We start from the raw sequence: 19,800 nt of genomic DNA on the forward strand, positions 1-19,800 counted from the left end.
TGACAAGGTTACTCATGAACTTGCTATTGCAAAACTCGAACGTCTTGGAATCTGCGGTTGTCTATTGAATTGGTTTCGTAGCTACCTGATCGGAAGAAAACTGACCGTTCGAACTAAGGATTCGTATTCCCGACAATTTCCTGCTACTTCCGGGGTTCCACAAGGGAGCCATCTAGGACCGATTGTGTTCCTTATTTATTTTAATGACGCTCTTCTGCTGCTCGACGGACCCAAACTCGCCTATGCTGATGATCTGAAATTGTTCAACGTAATCAAAGGCCCCGAAGACACTGCTTCACTACAAAGGCAATTCGACCTTTTCGCTACCTGGTGCAACAACAATTGCCTGGCGTTGAACCGCAATAAATGTTCCGTCATAACATTTTCGCGCAAAAGGCATCCCATTTTCGCCGATTATTTCCTTTCGGACCACTTAATTGCCCGTGTGAACCATATCAAAGATTTAGGTGTGATTCTTGATCAAAAACTTGACTTCAAGACACATACAAACTATATAGTGGATAAAGCTTCTCGATGTTTAGGCTTTATTTTCCGCGTGACGAAGGACTTCAGAGACGTATACTGCTTGAAAAGCCTCTACTGCAGCCTCGTTCGCTCCATCCTGGAATATGCATCGGCAGTTTGGAGCCCTTTCTATCAGAATGGCGCTGATCGGATCGAAGCTCTACAACGACGGTTTATACGATATGCTCTACGCCATTTGAACTGGTCTGACCCGTTCCATCTCCCAAGCTACGAGAACCGCTGCAACCTCATTAGCCTAGACACGCTACAAGCCCGTCGAGCTGTCACACGGGCCTTGTTTGTCTCCGATATCCTGACATCGAAAATTGACTGCCCTTCGCTATTGGAATCAATCAACCTTAGTGTCAGACCTCAAGGACTACGGAACCGGAATTTACAGCTCTACACTCCCCTTCGTCAAAACAACTACGGGGCAAATAGTGCATTGATCGGCGTGATCAAGACGTTCAACCGTTACTCTGAACATTTTGATTTCGGTACATCAAGGGATTCCTTCAGAAGAAAAATTTTAATGGCGTTTAGGTCAAGGTAGTTTGTGTAAACTTTTTTTCATAATTTTAATTATTTTGTTTTGTATCCATTTAATCATTGGGATCAACATGTGATCCGTTGATTTGTTACCAAATAAATTAAAATTCAGCTTTAAATAAATTAAAAAATCAAAACCGGTTTTTTGTTCCGAAAAGTCATGCCAAACATAGATAGATTGACTCATTTTAGGAATGGATAATGGAACATATCACGAGATTTTCATATAGGTATCACCTTACAATGATTTACAATGATGTGACAAATTATAGACTGATCTCAATACTCTGCTGTTTATCAAAGGTTTTTGGAACAATTATGTATGAAAGACTGTACAACGCCGCTAAACCGATAATATCAGAATATCAACACGGGTTTGTGCAGAAAAGATCAACTGTTTCCACCTTGTTGTGCTATTCTAATACACTGCTTTCGGCTATCACCAAAAACAACAAGTTGACGCTATTTACGTGGACTTTTCGAAAGCATTCGACAAAGTACCGCACGAGCGCGCAATTAAAAAAATCGCACGCTTTGGCTTCCCGTCGTGGTCCACATTGTGGCGGTTATCTTACCTGACGAAACGCCAAGCATTTGTGAACTTACGAGGAATCAGATCTCAACTATTCGACGTTCCGTCCGGCGTCCCTCAGGGAAGTCACTTAGGCCCACTAATTTTTATACTCTTCGTGAATGACCTTGCTTGGATACTCGAATCTTCGAAGTTGATGTACGCCGACGACCTTAAAATATACCGAATTATTGGATCACTTGTGGATTGTGCAGCACCTCAAGCAGACATCTTGATACTCTTGGACTGGTGCAGGTCACATGGGATGATAGCTAACTCGAATAAGTGTAAATGTATAACTTTCCATAGATCAAGAGAGCACATCCCCTTTGCTTATACCATGGACACAGAAGAAATGGAGAGAGTGACTTCCATCAAAGATTTGGGCGTAGTGTTTGATCACAAACTGACTTTTACGGAACAAATAGCCGCCACCACCGCAAAAGCTTTTGCCATCTTTGGTTTCATCCGGAGAATGCACCGCTGATTTTGAAGATATTTACGGCCTAAAAGCGATTTTCTGTGCCTTGGTTCGTAGTGTATTGGAATACGCCGTGATAGTCTGGACATCTTATCAGGAAGTACAAATCGAAAGGATTGAAAGGGTTCAAAAGAAGTTTTTAAGATATGCACTCCGACGACTGCCATGGAATGATGCCGTTAGACTACCACCGTACGTAGAGCGATGCACTTTATTATCCCTCGAAACCCTTCGTTGCAGGCGGACATACATTCAAAGAATGTTTGTCTTTGACCTGTTAATGAATAACATAGACTGCCCACAACTGCTACAAAACATCAACATTCACGCACCAACGAGACGACTTCGACAACAGATTTTTTTGTGGATACCACTTAGCCGCACCGTTTTTGCACAAAACAATCCCTTTTATAATTGATGTCGTGTTTTTAATGAAGTGTCAAACGTTTTTAATTTTAACCAGTCCAAAGATGTCGTTAAAAATATTATTTGTAATCTTAGAACATAAGTTGTTTTTAATTTAAGATATGTCTGTATGGTGATTATCAAAGACAATAACATAAATAAAAATAAAATATTCAAAAGATCTTGACGAGACAAGAAATAGTCACTTTGTGACCAAAAAAAATCTACAGTGAGAGAAAAAAAGTTATGAAGCAAAGAAGTTGTTTTCGGAATAAAATCATCGGGATTTGGAAACTTGCACGTTAGCTGTAAATCTTTGCCATCTTTTTCCTTAATAAAATACAACTTCTTCAATTCATTACTTTTTTCTTCCACGGGTAGATTTTTTTAACCCCATACAAACTTTTTCCAGTCTCGTCAAGGCATGATGTGCACATCCGTGTACATCCGAAAACCAAATGGCCCATTCTCTTTTCCTTGAAAATCCTTATAATTATTGAAATTTCATACTTTACACAACATTCCAATGCAATAATCTAAAACTATGGAGTTTATGCACCGGTTGTAGGAAAAATAATCAAAGTTTCTAGTACCAATTTAAATTATTAAAAATCTTCCCAAAAAAAATGCACTGAACAGAGAAAATGAAATCAACCATTTTTGATAAAAATTCATCATCGAATGCTGAGAGAACAGCTATTCCAAAAAAAAGTTTCGCTAACTGCTAAAAGTTATCACTACACTTTCAAATGGTAAACCCGACTTTTATGAGTAGTAAAAAGCTTTCAAAAAATTTGAGCTTTTGATAAAACAGCGATGTCAATAAAAAACTAAATTATTATTTGTGGAAACATGTTTTTTTTTATTAATTGATTTTGACTGGTATTGTCCGACTTGAATTTAAAACGTAATTCAATTTCTCTTTAAAGATTTCAAACAAATAATACAGGAATTTGTATTTTATTTCCTTTTTGAGTTTTTTGTTTGCAGTAAATGTGTAGTAATAAAAGGTTGATATTTCATTGAAACATCTCTGTTGTTATGATAACAATCCATAAACTTCCACAAATAATTAATCAATGACCCACTTGGCAAAGAAGTGCTTAACAGCGATTTCGAGTGCGACCCACCGAAAAAATTTTGTAATTCAAATTGGCCCGTTGGTTCAAAAGGTTGCTCACCCCTGCTTTAAACTCAGATATTTGATTCAAAATTAGGGAAAAGTCTAGACCGGTTGCCCGGTGTTCGTTGATATATTCACTGATTTTACCCGAATTTATTATAATTTATGATTTTTGGGACTAAATCCGAAGTTTATGTCTTAACGGTTTCTTGGAAAACTAAAATTCGATTTAAAATCGGATGATATGTTCGATGAAAAAAAATTTGCATGTTAGTTTTTTCTTGATTTTAGTTAAATGAAATAAAATGAAAATTTTTGTGTTTTGGTCAGATTTGCCCGGATTTTAGGTGGATGGTTTTGAAATTATATGTCCGGATTATACCAGATTTGTAGATAAAATAAACAGCTCAGATTTTCATGGCCCGGATACGTGTGGGATAAATTCTGGCAACCTTACTCTAAACATAATGTAGGCTGGAAGCACTGAATTTAGCTGAAATTTGATACCTTTTCTGGGATGATTAAGTTAAAATGAACACATAACAAAATAGTCGTTTTGAGCAGATGCAAAGTAAAAAGTTAATTTTGACTACACTTGTGCATCTCTAGCATTGTTGTACCTATATTTGGAAGATGTCCGAATTGATTTTTGATGGCACCTTATAAGAATTTTTCAGATAAGATTTTCATTTACAGTTTTTATTTTTTGCTTCAACTTTCATTGAAAAATTGTAAGAACCTTTATAAAATTGAATGTTTTTCCCAGAAAATTTGAAACTCAAATCGAGCACTATTTTCAGTTAACAAATTTGTAAACCCAATTCTCAATCCCAACGAAACCAGATGTGCTTAGGTTCCAACCTACTGTTCACTAAACGTTTAATGGATAATTTAAAATCTCTCACCATTGACCATTTGGCAGCTCGATGGTCCGTGCAAAATTTGTTGAAAACGTTACTGTTCCTTCATCCATGGAGGACCGGCCGGACCATGACCGACCATTTGGCAGTAAAATTAAAAAAAGGGGCAGCAGCCGACCGGCTGATCTTGAATTCCCTCAGGGTGGTGGCCAAGCCAGCTGCCGCAGTTTTGCCGGATTTTAGCTCTCTAACCAACCAAGCATCTGTCAACACGTGCTTGCTTCGCCCCGTCCAATTGAGACGTGGGCGTTCAGCGCGCGAACACACAAGACGGCCAGCCAGCAGCATCCGCAAAAGTGACGTGGAGCGACGCGCCTTGGCGTCGCCTTTTTCGGGGAGTACACAAACATATGGATTCGTTTTGTGGAGGGATCACCCCCTCTGAGGGTTTTCCTAACACGTGGCCACGCGTGGGGTGATGCGATGGAGTCATCCCCCAGGAACACATCTGGGATAAATATGATTGCTGGAGCTGGTAACTTTTGCTGACTGATGGCCACCTTTTGATGGATTCCTGGAAAGAAACAGATATGGAATTGGGATTATTATAAGCATTTTCAGTTTTGATATTTTTTAAGTTGATTTATAAACGTCAAAATTTCAGAAAAATACTTTCATTGTAAGTATAAATAGATGTTGCTTGAATTGTGAAAATTGCTCTCGTCCTACTTCAGAAAACGTCGAGCTAGTCAAAATGCAACCATAGGAAAGCTGCTCATTATTACTATGCATATGTATTACATAGTTACAGCAAACATGAAGTTCCCAACACCCATATGACTCTCCATTCTGTTTCGAGGAAGGTAGAGTTGTTCCAATTCTGAAGAATCCAGTCGTTTGGCTAGTTGGTGCACCGTAACTTTGAACAGGAGGGATAATAAATCTCAATCCTGCCGCAGACTGACTGACTAAGCCCGGTGCGGATTCACACCCTTCTAGTTATTGCTGCAAGTTCCTGCACATCCCCCCAAGTCATTGGAAGGGTTCTGCAAAGTTAGCTAATGGTAGACAATGTGCAACTCGAGACCCCATACACCCAACCTTCGGGTAGTGGTCATATCACCTCTTGTCTTACAACTCCGATTCTCAACCTCCCCGTGGTGCTAGCTGGGGTGCGAGCAACTTTAGCGGAGATCGGGTACCCAACCCCGGTGGATGCTATGGTCGCATGCAAACCGAGACGGGGGCAAACCCCTAATTCCAAGGTGTTACGCGAGCAACCGTGCCGAAGGATGAATGGGCAGGGGGGTTTAATCCTGCCCTCTAACGGAGCCTGTGGGGAACCAGGGTGCACCCCACAGTATATATCCCTTACTGTGTTAAAGCAGGGCACTGACACAGCGGACCATTTCTTCCCTAGCTACTCGTGGGATTCAAATAATGAACACACCAAATCAAAATAAAAATATAGCGAGTGCCGACTGCTTGTCTCAGCCGGAACCTATGGAAGCCACAGAAGGTGAGCTCGAGAGACAGCTCTCTATCGAGTCGTTCACGGGAGTGCCATCCATTTCCTTTTCCGCCTTGGACTCCCCCGCGGAAGACGAGAGCATCGATGATGGGGTTAATGTCACCATCAAAAAGATCGACACGCCAATCAAAGAGAAAAACTTAGATACTCGGCAACTAAGTGGTGCGGGACGGAAGCGACTGAAGAAGTATCTCGCTCAAAATGTACCGTACGAAGAGGCCATGCGCCTAATTTCCACTGCAAAATGTACACCCCCTGCTAAAAATGCAAAACGGGCTCGCAGTGGAGATAACAGTGGTTCGAGCAGCGCGGAAAAGTCAAATGCCAAGAAGGCAAAGGGACCTTCAGCCCTTACGACAAAACCGGATCCCAAAGAACCAACAAAGTCTCGACCACAACAAAAAACAACGAGTGGGAGGTCAAATGGTGCCAATCGCCCAGGAAGACCGTTCGAGAAAACAAAAGGCCGAAAAAATGGCAACCAAAAGCCCTCTTACAAAGAGGTTGCTAGCTCTGTTAGGGTAGGCATACTCGCCAAAAACTACCCAAGCACACAGCTGACGACAGAGCAACTTAAACTGATTCAACAAGCGATAAAACGGGCAGTTCTCGGCCAACGGTTGGAGAAACTAAAACCGAAATTTGCGCAGTGTTGTTATAAATCTGGGTTCATGGTAGTGACATGTCTTGATCAGGCCACAGCGGACTGGCTACAACAAGTCACACCAGTGCTCAAACCATGGGTAGATGCAGAGCTCATCGCCGTTGGGGAAAACCAAATTCCCAGATCGGAGATTTTAAAGGCTCACCTACCTGGAGCTGCTGAAGACGACATCGAAACTGTTCAGGCTACTATAGAAAGCCAGAATGAAGAGCTGAGCACCGAAAGCTGGAGGTTCTATAATATCCAAAAAAGGAACGAGGCTCTCGAAGTAGTCTTTACCGTGGACGAAAATTCTTTGAGGGAGTTAGAGAAAAGGAAATTCGTTATCTACTACGGATTTGGTTCCAGTAAGATCTGGAAGATAAACCGAAAGAATCCAACAGACAGCGTTGACCGAGGGGAAAACACCGTCAAAGCTGCTCAAGGACCTGGGCTGCCTAAACCGGGCCTTGTAAAGGACCAGTCGGCGATAGACCAAGTCCGATCCGCAGAAGGAGAGACGATTGGCAAAGGTACCACTGAGGCCTCATCAGATCTCAATGAACTGGAGTCTATGAACCAGGGCCAACCTATGGACCAGGGACAAGACCCCGGGACTAACAAGAACAACGAGGAAAGCCACAGTGGATCCAATGCCGATTGCTCACCAGAAGGAACTGGTAAGTTGTATAAGGGCCGTATTTTGGAACTTAATCAACAGAAACCAGGACCGAGCGGGATGAGCAGCGTTGGGGGCATTTTAACCTCCAATAAACCTGTTAACACAAAACCGAAGACCGATAAAACGGCTCCGAAAAAACCGAGCACATGGAGCAAACCGAAAAAGGATAAGCAAACATGTGCAAATGGCAAAAAGCCGGTGCATTGCCCCACATCCACGGGCAAAGCACTACCAAAATAAACACCTTAAAATGTGTCCAGGTGAATCTTCACCATGCCGTAGGAGCCTCGTGCACACTACTCAGAAGATTCGCCGCCGAAGACCTGGACCTTGCCTTTATCCAGGAACCTTGGATTAACAAGGGTAAAGTTAAAGGGCTATACACGCCGAATGGTAAGATTCTATACGATGAAAGCAGTTCTCACCCAAGGGCTGCTTTACTAGTAAACAATAGAATTAAATTTACTCCCTTTACAGAATTCATCAGCGGAGACATTGCAGCTATAAGGGTCGAAATACCAACACCGAAAGGTAAGCACACGGTAAGTGTAGCGTCAGCGTATTTCCCCGGAGATAGCACCGATATACCCCCACCGATGGTTGTAGAATATATGAGAAAGTGCCGGGCTCAGAACCAGCAATTCCTCGTATGCTGCGACGCCAACGCACATCACACGCTGTGGGGAAGTACCGACATCAACGCTAGAGGTGAGTCCTTACTAGAGTTTCTTTCACAAAATAATATCGAAATTTGCAATGAGGGAAACAAACCAACGTTTATAACGAGAAATAGACAAGAAGTCCTCGACTTAACTCTATGCACACCACTACTTCTAGATAAAATTAAAAACTGGGAGGTATCGGATGAAGAATCACTGTCTGATCACAGACATATCTCATTCGACATAGTGGGAGGGGTTATAATCAAGGACGTTTATAGAGATCCCAGGAAAACCAACTGGAGTCTTTATAAACACACACTTGAAGCTTGCAATCCTTTGTTGGAAACGAAAATACGAACAACAAAACAATTAGAGGAAGCTTCAAACAGGTTCACAAATAAAATTATATACGCTTTCGAAGCCAGCTGCCCACTCAAGGAACGTGTTTCAAACAGGAAAGTTCCTTGGTGGAACAGACAACTAGAAAAGTTGAGGAAAAAAACAAGAAAACTTTTCAACAAAGCAAAAGCTGACTCAAGCTGGGATAATTATCGTAAATCCCTAACAGAGTACAATAAAAACATTCGAAAAGCTAAGAGGAGTAGTTGGAAGCACATGTGTGAAACCGTGCAAACTACACCCGAAGCTGCCAGACTCCAGAAAGTTCTATCAAAAGAACATTCAAATGGACTGGGTCAATTGAAGAAAAAGAACGGGGAGTTCACTACAAACCCAAATGAAACGCTTCAATTACTACTAAGTACGCATTTCCCAGAATCCATTGAAGGAATAGAGATTAATGACACTCCGATTGAAAGACTCACTCGAAATGTCAGACGTGATGAAGCACTTCGCAAATCACGCACAATCTTTACACCTTCAATGGTTGACTGGGCAATAAGTACATTCGAACCATTCAAAGCAGCTGGTGAAGATGGAATTTTACCAATTCAAATACAGCAAGCTAAACAAATGGTAACACCTGCCTTGGTAGAGATGTTCGTCGCCAGTATGACCCTCTGTCATATTCCAACTCAGTGGAAGAAGGTGCGCGTGATCTTTATCCCGAAACCAGGGAAAAAAGATAAAACACAACCTAAGGCATTCAGACCTATTAGTCTAACGTCCATTATTTTGAAAATAATGGAGAAGATACTTGACGAGTACATTAAATCGCAGTATCTTAGCTTAAGTAAGCTAAACAACTTCCAGTTCGCTTACAAAAAAGGTATGTCCACGGTTACGGCCTTACATACCCTTACACAAAAACTAGAAAAGACTGTAGAGGCAAAAGAAATAGCACTCGCTTCTTTTTTAGACATTGAAGGGGCATTCGACAACGCATCTCACACTTCAATCGAAACAGCTATGAAAAGACGAGGGTGCCACTCGGCAATTGTTAACTGGACTAGTGCGATGCTAATAAACAGAACCATTTATGCAAGCTTGGGAGGACTTACAATCAAAGCCACACCAACGAAGGGATGTCCCCAAGGCGGGGTTCTATCACCGTTGTTGTGGTCCTTGATAGTGGACGACCTCCTAAACAAACTTGTATCCATGGGATTCGAAGTTATTGGCTTTGCAGACGACGTAGTTATTATAGTTCGGGGAAAACATGAGAATGTGCTGTCTAATAGAATGCAAACTGCACTCAACTACGCACTATTTTGGTGCAGGGAAGAGGGACTAAATATAAACCCTTCCAAAACTACTGTGATAGCCTTCACTAGGAGACGAAAAATTACACTAAAACCTCTAACATTAGATGGGGAAGTGTTAAACCTCGAATCACAAGTGAAATATTTAGGCATAGTACTAGACTCAAAGCTATCATGGAACCCACAGATAGAGCATGTAATCGCTAAGGCTACAACAGCTCTATGGGTCTGCCTCAAAGGAGTAGGGAAAAAATGGGGACTACAGCCGAAAATTATCTACTGGATATTTGCAGCTATTATAAGACCCAAAATCTCTTATGCCTCCTTAGTATGGTGGACCAAAACTATGCAAATTACGGCCCAGAAAAAACTAGCGAAGCTCCAAAGACTTGCAACGCTAGCTATAACTGGCGCAAAGCGAAGCACACCGAATGAGGCTCTAAATGCACTACTAAATATTCTGCCTCTACATCAATTCATTGAGTTAGAGGCGGAACGTAGTGCCTTGAGACTCTCCAAATACAAAACTCTCTATGAAGGAGATCTTACAGGACACCTCAAAATCCTAAAGAAATTTAAATTAAACTCACTTATTGTGAAAAATGATGACTGGATGGAGCCCATTTTCAACCTAGACATACCATACAATGTAACTATCAATGATAGGGACGTGTGGGAGTCAGGTGGACCTGCGGTTCCTCCCAGATCGATCCTATTCTTCACTGATGGGTCAAAAATGGATAAAAGAACTGGGGCAGGGGTTTTCGGACCTAGACTCAGGATCTCAATTCCTATGGGAAACTGGCCAACAGTATTCCAAGCTGAAATTCAAGCCATTCTAGAATGCACTTTAGCCTGTTTGAAAAGGGGATACAGGTACACAAGTATCTGCATGTTCTCTGACAGCCAGGCTGCTCTCCGAGCACTAAGTACGTTCACATGTTACTCCAAACTAGTTTGGGAGTGTATAGTTGCACTAAGAAACCTGGCCATAAGGAACAGAGTATCTTTATTCTGGGTACCAGGCCACTGCGGTATCCTAGGGAACGAAGAAGCAGACCAACTAGCTAGGGAAGGATCTCAGGGACTGTTGATTGGACCTGAACCTTTCTGCGGAGTATCGAGAAGTGCCTTGACTATGGAGCTCAAGAACTGGGAAAGCACCACTATTGTTTCCAACTGGAAAACAGCGGAGGGAGCAACCCAGGCAAAAAGATTCATTGAACCAAGCGCACGACTCTCAAAAAACATGTTGAACTTAAGTAAGCACGAATTAAGTACTTACACAGGTCTCTTGACCGGACATTGTCCAACAAAACAGCATCTCAAAAGGATAAACATAATTCTGAACGATGACTGTCGGTTCTGCGGGTTCGAAAAAGAAACTGCAGAGCATCTTCTATGCAACTGCTGCGCCCTCCTAAATAGGAGAGAGCGTGTACTTGGGGCAAAGTTAATTAGCGCACAAGACATATGGTTGCATATCAGCCCTAAGAAGGTTATATCATACATCTTTGATATCATACCCGATTGGGATAAAATGCTTAGTCAGCAATCAACTGTCACTCCAATCAATAGTGCAGGTGAACCTGACAGCATATAGTAACGCGGGGTAAACACCACAATAGATCAACTACTGGTCGCAGTGGGCTCTCCCCTACAGGAAGAGAAGGGTTCTGCAACCATGCATTGGGGGAAAAACCGGAACTGCCCGGAACAGATAACCTAGTTTGTGTTTACTTATCTGCCCGGGTGCATCTAGTGCAGGGTTCGTTGCTTTACAGGAAGAAACCCGTAGGAAGGTTTTCACGAGATGGTGGTTATTAGATGCAGGACTGCAATGGAAAAGGGAGGGAACATCGAAAGGGGTACGGCGGTACATCAATGCCTAGAACATGGCATGATTTTCAATTTCTTTGACCTGCTCTCGGAATATTTACCTACCCACATAACTTTAACAGTTCAAATGTAAGAGTGAGAAGAAACTCATAAGTTTGATATTTATGAGCTGTGATCGATAGAAATGGAAGCCATGAATTTTCTTTTCGTATTCATCCAACTGGTTCAGAAAAATAACTCGGAATCAGATTTATTAAATATATTTTAAAAAGAGTAGATAAAGGAATGATGGGCACCTCGAGGAAAACGCTTATTTCATCCCATGCATAAACAATTTTAAAATGCGGATTGCATCACTGCAAATTTTCAGTTTAAAAGTAGAAAGTTTCTGAAACCAGAAAGGTACTTCATAATAAGAATCAACAAACATGTCAGAAAATTGACTCGCATCGGAATTCAATATTTTATCACTCTTTGAAACTCTTTGAATATTTATTCGTAACAAGCAAGAATTGTTTGCATTTTTCGTCCTTTACAGGACCTCACCTAGATTTTGAAGGTTTAAACCCCCCCCATGAGTGTTCATTTTTTAAATTTTAAATTCATATTCAAATTATGATAATAGAGCAAAGTAATTATCTGGAATAAAAACAATGCAAAAACCTATCCCAAGCTCAAAATTCTGCTAAAGTTTTTCAAAATTTTCTTACTTGTTCATAGAATAAGGTTGTCAGATTTTTTTCAGCACGTATCGGGGCCGGACAAATCCGGGCTGTTTAATATAAAAACCTGGCAAAATCTAGGTAGGTATTTGATTTCAAAATTGTCAAGCAAAATAAAGGCCGGATACCGGACTATTTTGGTCAAAACCTAGGAATTGCTCATCAAAAATCTAGAAAAAAAAAACTTAAAAAAAGTCCTTCATGATAATTTTTGTTTTTGATACGGGCTTCTCCAACGAAATCGGGACGAACGGGTCGGACCGGACTTTTACTAAATTTTATATTAAGTATCCTGGCCGATCCGATCAAAACCGGGCTCTCTGGCAACATAATCATTGAAATTCAGGTCTGAATATTAAATTTTTAATTAAACCCATTCTGGAGGATCCATATTCCCATAACCAAAATTGTATTCCGACATATTTTCGAATTTCTGATTCTGTATAAAGTTTAGAATTCTTGATTTTCAGTTCGAATAATCATAAGAAATTAGGCATGAAAAGCTGCTTTGAAATCCTGGTTGAAATTCGGTTTTTCAATTCACATCACATTTAAATCATGTTTGTTGAAAATCACATGCGTTTTCAATATTTTGATAAAAAATTTCCGAATATGAAAAAGGAAGAGTTTTGTTTTATATTCAAAATTTGAAGTTCTTAATCAATTGAAATTCACATTTTAAATCAGATTCACCAAACATATTTAAAAGAAATAATTAAAATAATGAATTAAAATTAAACCAGCACTACAGAATACAAATAATAGATTTATGAATGAGGGCTCTAAGACTTGGCTCATAAAATTCTAATCTGGAATTAAGATTCGGAAATTGTATTTTTTTGTATATTTCAGAAATAGTATTCTGTTCAATTTTTGAACATTGATTTTGAATTCAGATTTAAAAATCAGAAAAAAATATGGTTTATGAATGAGTTTTTCAATCAACATTATATTATGAGAAATTCAAGAGAACATGAACTTAAAAATTTGTTTGTATATTCAATTTCCAGATTTCAAATTTATTAACCAGAATTAGTATGTACACACAATTCAGCTGAAAATCACAAATATAAATTAGAACTTGAGTTAATATTCAAAGTTTTGATTCATACAAAATATCCCAAATTATATTAAAAAAAATCATCCACAGGATTTTTATTATGGAAATGAATCTTTATGAAAATTATTTCGTGTTAAAGAAAGGTGTACCTGATCTTCACCTAAAAAATCTGCACAAAGTTTTTTATTTTATCGGTGTACTGTTTAACATAAGTAATATTGCAGATTTTTCAAAGCCAAATTTCAAACTAAAATCATAAATTTAGTTTAAGTTTGCATCAAGCAAGTTTGATCTGAAATTTTTTTTATGTCTTACTGTTTTTTTGGAAAATTTTATTTATTTTCATCAAATGTTAGAATGTTGGAATTTGAAAAAGAGTTGAGAAGATTGGGCTTGTTTGATTTGAGTATAGAATAAGTTTTTTTTTAAATTGAAGGCTACCTTAAAAGAACTTATTATATGATCAAATCTAATAACTTTAATCTACCAGACTTTCAAACAAATTAAAAAGTTTTAACCATCGATGAAAGTAAATTTCATATGAGGTTTCATTTAAAAATTTAGCTCACCCTTTGAGCTAAGGACCATTGTTCTAAAGTTACTTTTTTTTAAAGGTTTTATTAATGACACTTTACCATACTTGTGGCATTCGTGACTTCGATTTCATACGAAAACTCTTAATGTATGTATGTATGTATGTATGGTTCCCCCATCGGTAGCAAGGTCCTGTCTATGGCTGTGTGGCGAATTTCTTCTAGGGCTTCCACGGTCCGATGGTTCGTCGAAGGAAGGCATCCAACCCTCAGAAACCTACAATGGCCGGCTACCCGTGCCGCTTGCAATAGTCTCTTCAGATTAACCCCAGATGCATTCCCTCTGAAATATATAATTATTTATACAATGAAACACATCTTACCTGTCGGCACCTTATGGGATTCGAACCCAAAAGTTTTTCTTGCCGATACCGGGAATCGAACCCAGTACGCCTGGGTTACCAGACTCGCGCCAGCCTATCCACTAGACCACATCAGCGCTACATATCATACGAAAACTCTTAATGAGTTCTTAAAAATGAATAATCGTATAGCTACAAACATAATTTGTATTAATTTTTTTCTATTCGTGTGTTGTTGAGCAAAAAATCATTAGTAAAAATTAGTCACCAAACCCCCCCCCCCCTCCCCTCCATGAGTCGGTTCTTCCTACGGCCCTGTACTACTGTACATGGACTGTAAATTTTTTGTGTGCTAAACATTTTAAAATGATAAAAAAGATCGTCACATTTTGTTGGATTTTTCAAACAGTGCAATAACTCAAAAAAAAATTTTTTTAATTTTTTGAGTTATCAATTTTGTTGTTTTGTTCTATTTGGAAAATTTTTCTAGAACATTTGACCTATGTAAGACATTCCAGTTCCGAGATGCAGCATTTCATCAAGGAATCAAGTATCGTCATTCTCCCCTATTAGGATATATTGACAGTTCTATACGTATTATGTTATATACGTATAATATACGTATATATGTACCTTAGCAGGAGGCCTCAGCCCTAACCTTAAACCAATGGAGAACAGAATCGATTTTTGAGAAGGGCGCACGATAATCGCGATTTTCCAGTGCTAATATCTACAGATTCGCCCTGTGGAAAAGCGATACACAGATGTTCGTGTTTTGATTTTTGTTTGGGTGTTCAGGGGTGCCAAGTGAATTGATATTTGGAAAATGATTAAATATTTTTAATTGCATTGTTATTAAAACACCTTTTCATGAGTACTGAGCACTTGCAACTTTCCCATAGATTTCTATTCGAATGTGAAATTAGGAGCATCATTTATCTAAACGAAATAACAACTGTCTGTATCGCACACTTAGGGGAAAACTGTACAAGACGCACCAGCTAAGCATAATTGCTATTTACAGCGATACCAATCATTTAAGAACCAAATTGAAAGTTGACGACGATTCAGGGATCAGATTTACGTATTATCGGAAAGAAAAAATATGATAAAAACACGTTTTAAACTATATTTTTGTAAAAAACTAAAACAGCCAGAAAACAAACCGTGGGGTAAAACGCCAAAGCTAGTGGACAGAACGCATCAAACATGAAGGGTGGTAAGAAATGGAACAACGATTATACGGAATGTAATTATTGAAACATCAAATGTTTGATTACATGTTCATCGTATTTTTGTAAACTAACCATCCTTTGGCTAAAAATCATTTAGTGTTGCTAAACTCTACGAAAATTTCGCTTTTCAAAATACACTTTTTAATATCCTTATATATAAAACGCCTTCAAGTAGGCAACGAAATTCAATTTTTTTGACTGATATGGTGATATCGTAGCAAACATGGCGGCCAATAATTTTTTTCGAGTCGAATATTGGTGCACCGTTTTAACTCGAACAAGGACGAAATGTGTTATAATTATGCATTGTTATCGTAATTTGGAAGTCAGCAAATAAAAAGAATGTCATTTTGTTTTGATATTCGTGTTTTCTCAAAAGTTAACAGCATTCAAAATTTGAGCGTAAAATACGTGGTCTTGTGAGCATTCTGCCCCAATTTTCATCTGAACGATTTTTGATAAAATTTTGTAGGAAGTTAATAAAATACAACAAAAATTTTATGGTCTTCCGAAAGTGCGCATGAGTGGATAAACGATAAGCTGTAGTTTTATAAGATTGTGCAGGCTGTTTTACCATAAAACCTTATATGTTACTTATGAAAAATAACAAGTTTCACGCTGATTCCATTAATTCTTCTGTTTCTAAAAACTGAAGTAGTTTCTGTGAACTTTTCATCTCTTGAATGATGAAAAAGCTTGTTTGCTACAATATAAATGAAGAAAAACATCATTTGAAGCCGTTGTTTAGTGTATATTTGAGAAATAATGGCATCGGCCATCTTACCCCGCTGGTGCGTTTTGTACAGTTTTACCCTAAACGATGTAGCGAATTATGTGGATATGTTTAAAACAATCAGAGCATGTAGGTGATTTTTTGCAAAGTCCACATAATTTACTTGTTTGTAACAGTGAATGATTTTGCATCCGTTTTTAAGTTAGAAACAACTCTTTTTTAATCTTCCAAGCAGTACATTAAAAATATTTCAAACTTTTTAAATTAACCTTGCAAATTCATTAGCAAACGAATGACTTATCTTCACCCTTTTAGGGATGCCCCGTAATGAATTCAAACGTTTAGTGGTTCAAAGTTAAAAAATTTAATCAATTCAGAAATATTATAATTAGTTTAAAGCAAACGATTACTGATTTTTGTAACGCACCAAGCATCACTGGTGAAGCCGCCAGGAAATCAAAATTTGACGTTATGGCTGAGGTCAATTTTTCGAAAAAACTATCGTACTCTTATAATTTTGCTTGAAATGTTCACGACGAAACTTGTAATTCTTTATTTCTGATCAGCTTTTCTGAAGTTAAACAACCCTTCATTCGATAATAAAGAGAATGAAATTTAATTAAAATGTACCTACTACTTATTATAAATTAACAATACGACAGTGTGGACTGGTATTCTGAGCTATGATGTTTTGAATTTTTTTTTGTGTTTAATTAAGATATTCCTGAAATATTGATTTTCAAACAAGCTCGATAGAAAGATCTTATCCTGTACAACTGTGTTCGATGTCTACTCTTGGGCTCGAAGTCATGGACATCGGCTGAGGATGACACTGGTTTGCCAACTGAAGTAGGTATATCTCATGACCAGCCAATTTGAATTGTATTTTTGGCTTTAATGGACAAACAGACTCATCTCTTTGAATTTTGGTTACGAGTAAAGACTGTCTTGCAATTAAATGTAAAATGAAATGGGGGAAGAAACTACTCTGTCTTTTATCTTGAGCAAAGTTGTAGTCTGAGAATTTTCTAATAAACTTCATTAATCTGAATTTCGTTTGCATCGCATGTCAGTTTAAAAGTTAGCAAAAACTCATACATTAGTTTTGATAAAAATGAATTTTCTAGTTTAAATAAATTAATATAATTTTATAATTTAAAAAAGTCCAATTTTCACGCACCCAAACCAAGGTAGTCGAAATTTTTTTTTAATTTTTTGACAAAAAGAATTCTCGATTTCTGTGATTTGAACCTAACATTCTGTGACGGTTTTCGGTGACGCTATTCCTATGAAGTTCATTGGGAAATCATGTAAACATCAACAAATTGAAAACTACTTCAAGTTTTAATACGAAAAAATCAATTTACATTACCTTGTTTTCATATTTTCATGAATCAGAGTCAGGAAAAAAAATCGAAAGTGATATATTTTGGGAATCTTTACACAATTTAAAAAATGAGCGAGAACTGGTTGGGTAAAACAAATCTCTAAAAGTAAGAGAAACTGTCAGGTTTCATGCTTTTTATAGCACAAAACCTCTTTCAGGTGGAGTCTAAAGCCTTCATAAGTGTGTGGGCAAGGCCCAACAAGAGGAACGTCATGCGAATATAGCATGATATATCAATGCACTGTAGCTCATATTAATGCTGTCTATCACCTACGCTCACCGTCGTTATTGTGCATCGCTGATGCAACAGACCTTCCCTGTACCTACCCGTCGATGTAGTAATGGCTGGACCAATTTGGCATTTATGTGGTTTCCACATTGGCGATCCTTCCAGGATCCAATTTTTGGCCAAACAGAGATTTGAAAAAAGAAAATTGAAATCGGGAATCAATATAATTGAAATGTTGGAAAATATTGAAAAGAGAATTTCGCGAGCATCGAATTGCGATCTAGCAATGCTACGTGGAATCGGAGGTTGGCATTGCCGCCGAATTGCGAGCTGGAAAGCTGCGCCGAATTGCGAGCCAAGTGTGCTGCGCTGAATCGCGAGCTGAATGCTGCGCCGAATTGCAAGCCGAGCGTGCTGCGCCTGCGAGCCATCTGTGCTGCGCTAAATTGCGAGCTGAATGCTGCGCCGAATTGCGAGCCAAGTGTGCTGCGCTGAATTGCGAGCTAAATGCTGCGCCGAATTGCGAGCCAAGTGTGATGCACTGGACTTCGAGCCATCTGTGCTGCGCCTGCGAGCCTTCAGTGCTGCGCTGAACTGCGAGCCAAGCGTGCTGCGCTAAACTGCGAGCCGAGTGTGCTGCGCCTGCGAGCCATCTGTGCTGCGCTGAATTGTGAGTTGAAAAGCTGCGCCGAATTGTGAGCTAAGTGAGCTGCGCTGAACTGCGAGCTGGAAAGCTGCGCCGAATTGCGATCCGAGTGTGCTGCGCTGAACTGCGAGCCGAGTGTGCTGCGCCCGCGAGCCATCTGTGCTGTGCTGGATTGCGAGCTGAAAACTTGCGCTAAGGTAGACGTGATGTGAGGGGCTGCTCTGAAATGCGAGCTGGATGTGCTGCGCCTACGAACAAACTTAGTAAATATGTGAATGATTGTGTGCTGTGAGTCTGCGTTTATATGCAACCTTATGCGAACTGAATGTGCTGCACCAAATTGCGAACTGGAAGCTACGTCTAGATACGCGCTGATTGTGCTGTACCGTAATGGGAGCTGAAAGTGCTGCATTTACGAGCAAACGGTACTGCGTTTCAATTTGAGATAAATGTTCTGCGACTAGTAGCGAGTCAAATTGCACATTAATACGAGCTAAACTTGTTGGTGTTATCTAAAGAGAACCCTGCTGTAGGGCTCGTGAGTTTTATCTATGAAAAAAATTAAACTATACTGCGTTACAATGTTGCAACCGAATGCGAGCTAACTGGGCACCGTAACGTGCGAAGCAGATTTGCTGCCTGCTCCATAGGAAATTCCATTTCTCTACCTGAGAGTCTGCATACTGAAAATAAATTCGATGCTAAATGGATTTATTTTAAAGTCGAAATGTATATTAAACGAGTGAATCCAGAATTCTGAAAGGCGGAATGGCCGTACGCAGCGCAAAACAAATCTGAGTCTGGGACCGGTGGCGGATAGCTGTTGAATTCCAGAAAGAGCCATAGTTGGAAATGGAAATCATGTGTTACCATTGGCTTAATAAAAGAGTTCCATAAGTTAAAGGAAAATCAACCTGCTCACGTAAATGAGAGCACGAGAGAGATCTGCAGTGCAGTGCAGATTAAAAGAATGAAGGATCATGATGCAGTGTTTCAATTTAGTAGTCTATGGATGAGATTTTACTTTGAGCAAGAAAAACAATTCATTCATAGTAGGATGAAGTTGAGAAAGACAACAGCTGATGACATTTTTTTTCTAATTTTTTTCTTCTGAAAGAAGGGTGAATGTGTGGGCAAGGCCCAACAAGAGGAACGTCATGCGAATATAGCATGATATATCAATGCACTGTAGCTCATATTAATGCTGTCTATCACCTACGCTCACCGTCGTTATTGTGCATCGCTGATGCAACAGACCTTCCCTGTACCTACCCATCGATGTAGTAATGGCTGGACCAATTTGGCATTTATGTGGTTTCCACAATAAGTAAGAGTTATTTTCCTGGTGGGACTAAGAAAAT

At 39.3% G+C, this 19,800-nt stretch overlaps 1 protein-coding gene and 1 long non-coding RNA gene across 4 annotated transcripts in view; one reads left to right on the forward strand and one right to left on the reverse strand.

Moving 5' to 3' along the window:
• The window catches only part of LOC129740732 (chaoptin), a 290,271-nt gene that overhangs the window by 63,941 nt on the left and 206,530 nt on the right, over positions 1–19,800 (forward strand). The gene's annotated exons all lie outside the window — the stretch shown is intronic.
• The window catches only part of LOC129740734 (uncharacterized), a 129,708-nt gene that overhangs the window by 42,165 nt on the left and 67,743 nt on the right, over positions 1–19,800 (reverse strand). For both annotated transcript variants that reach the window (XR_008736356.1, XR_008736357.1), the window contains exon 3: positions 4,560–5,088. This is a non-coding gene — a long non-coding RNA (uncharacterized LOC129740734). The remainder of the gene's footprint in view (positions 1–4,559; positions 5,089–19,800) is intronic.

Source organism: Uranotaenia lowii, chromosome 1 (assembly GCF_029784155.1).
Source record: "Uranotaenia lowii strain MFRU-FL chromosome 1, ASM2978415v1, whole genome shotgun sequence".
NCBI lineage: Eukaryota > Metazoa > Arthropoda > Insecta > Diptera > Culicidae > Uranotaenia > Uranotaenia lowii.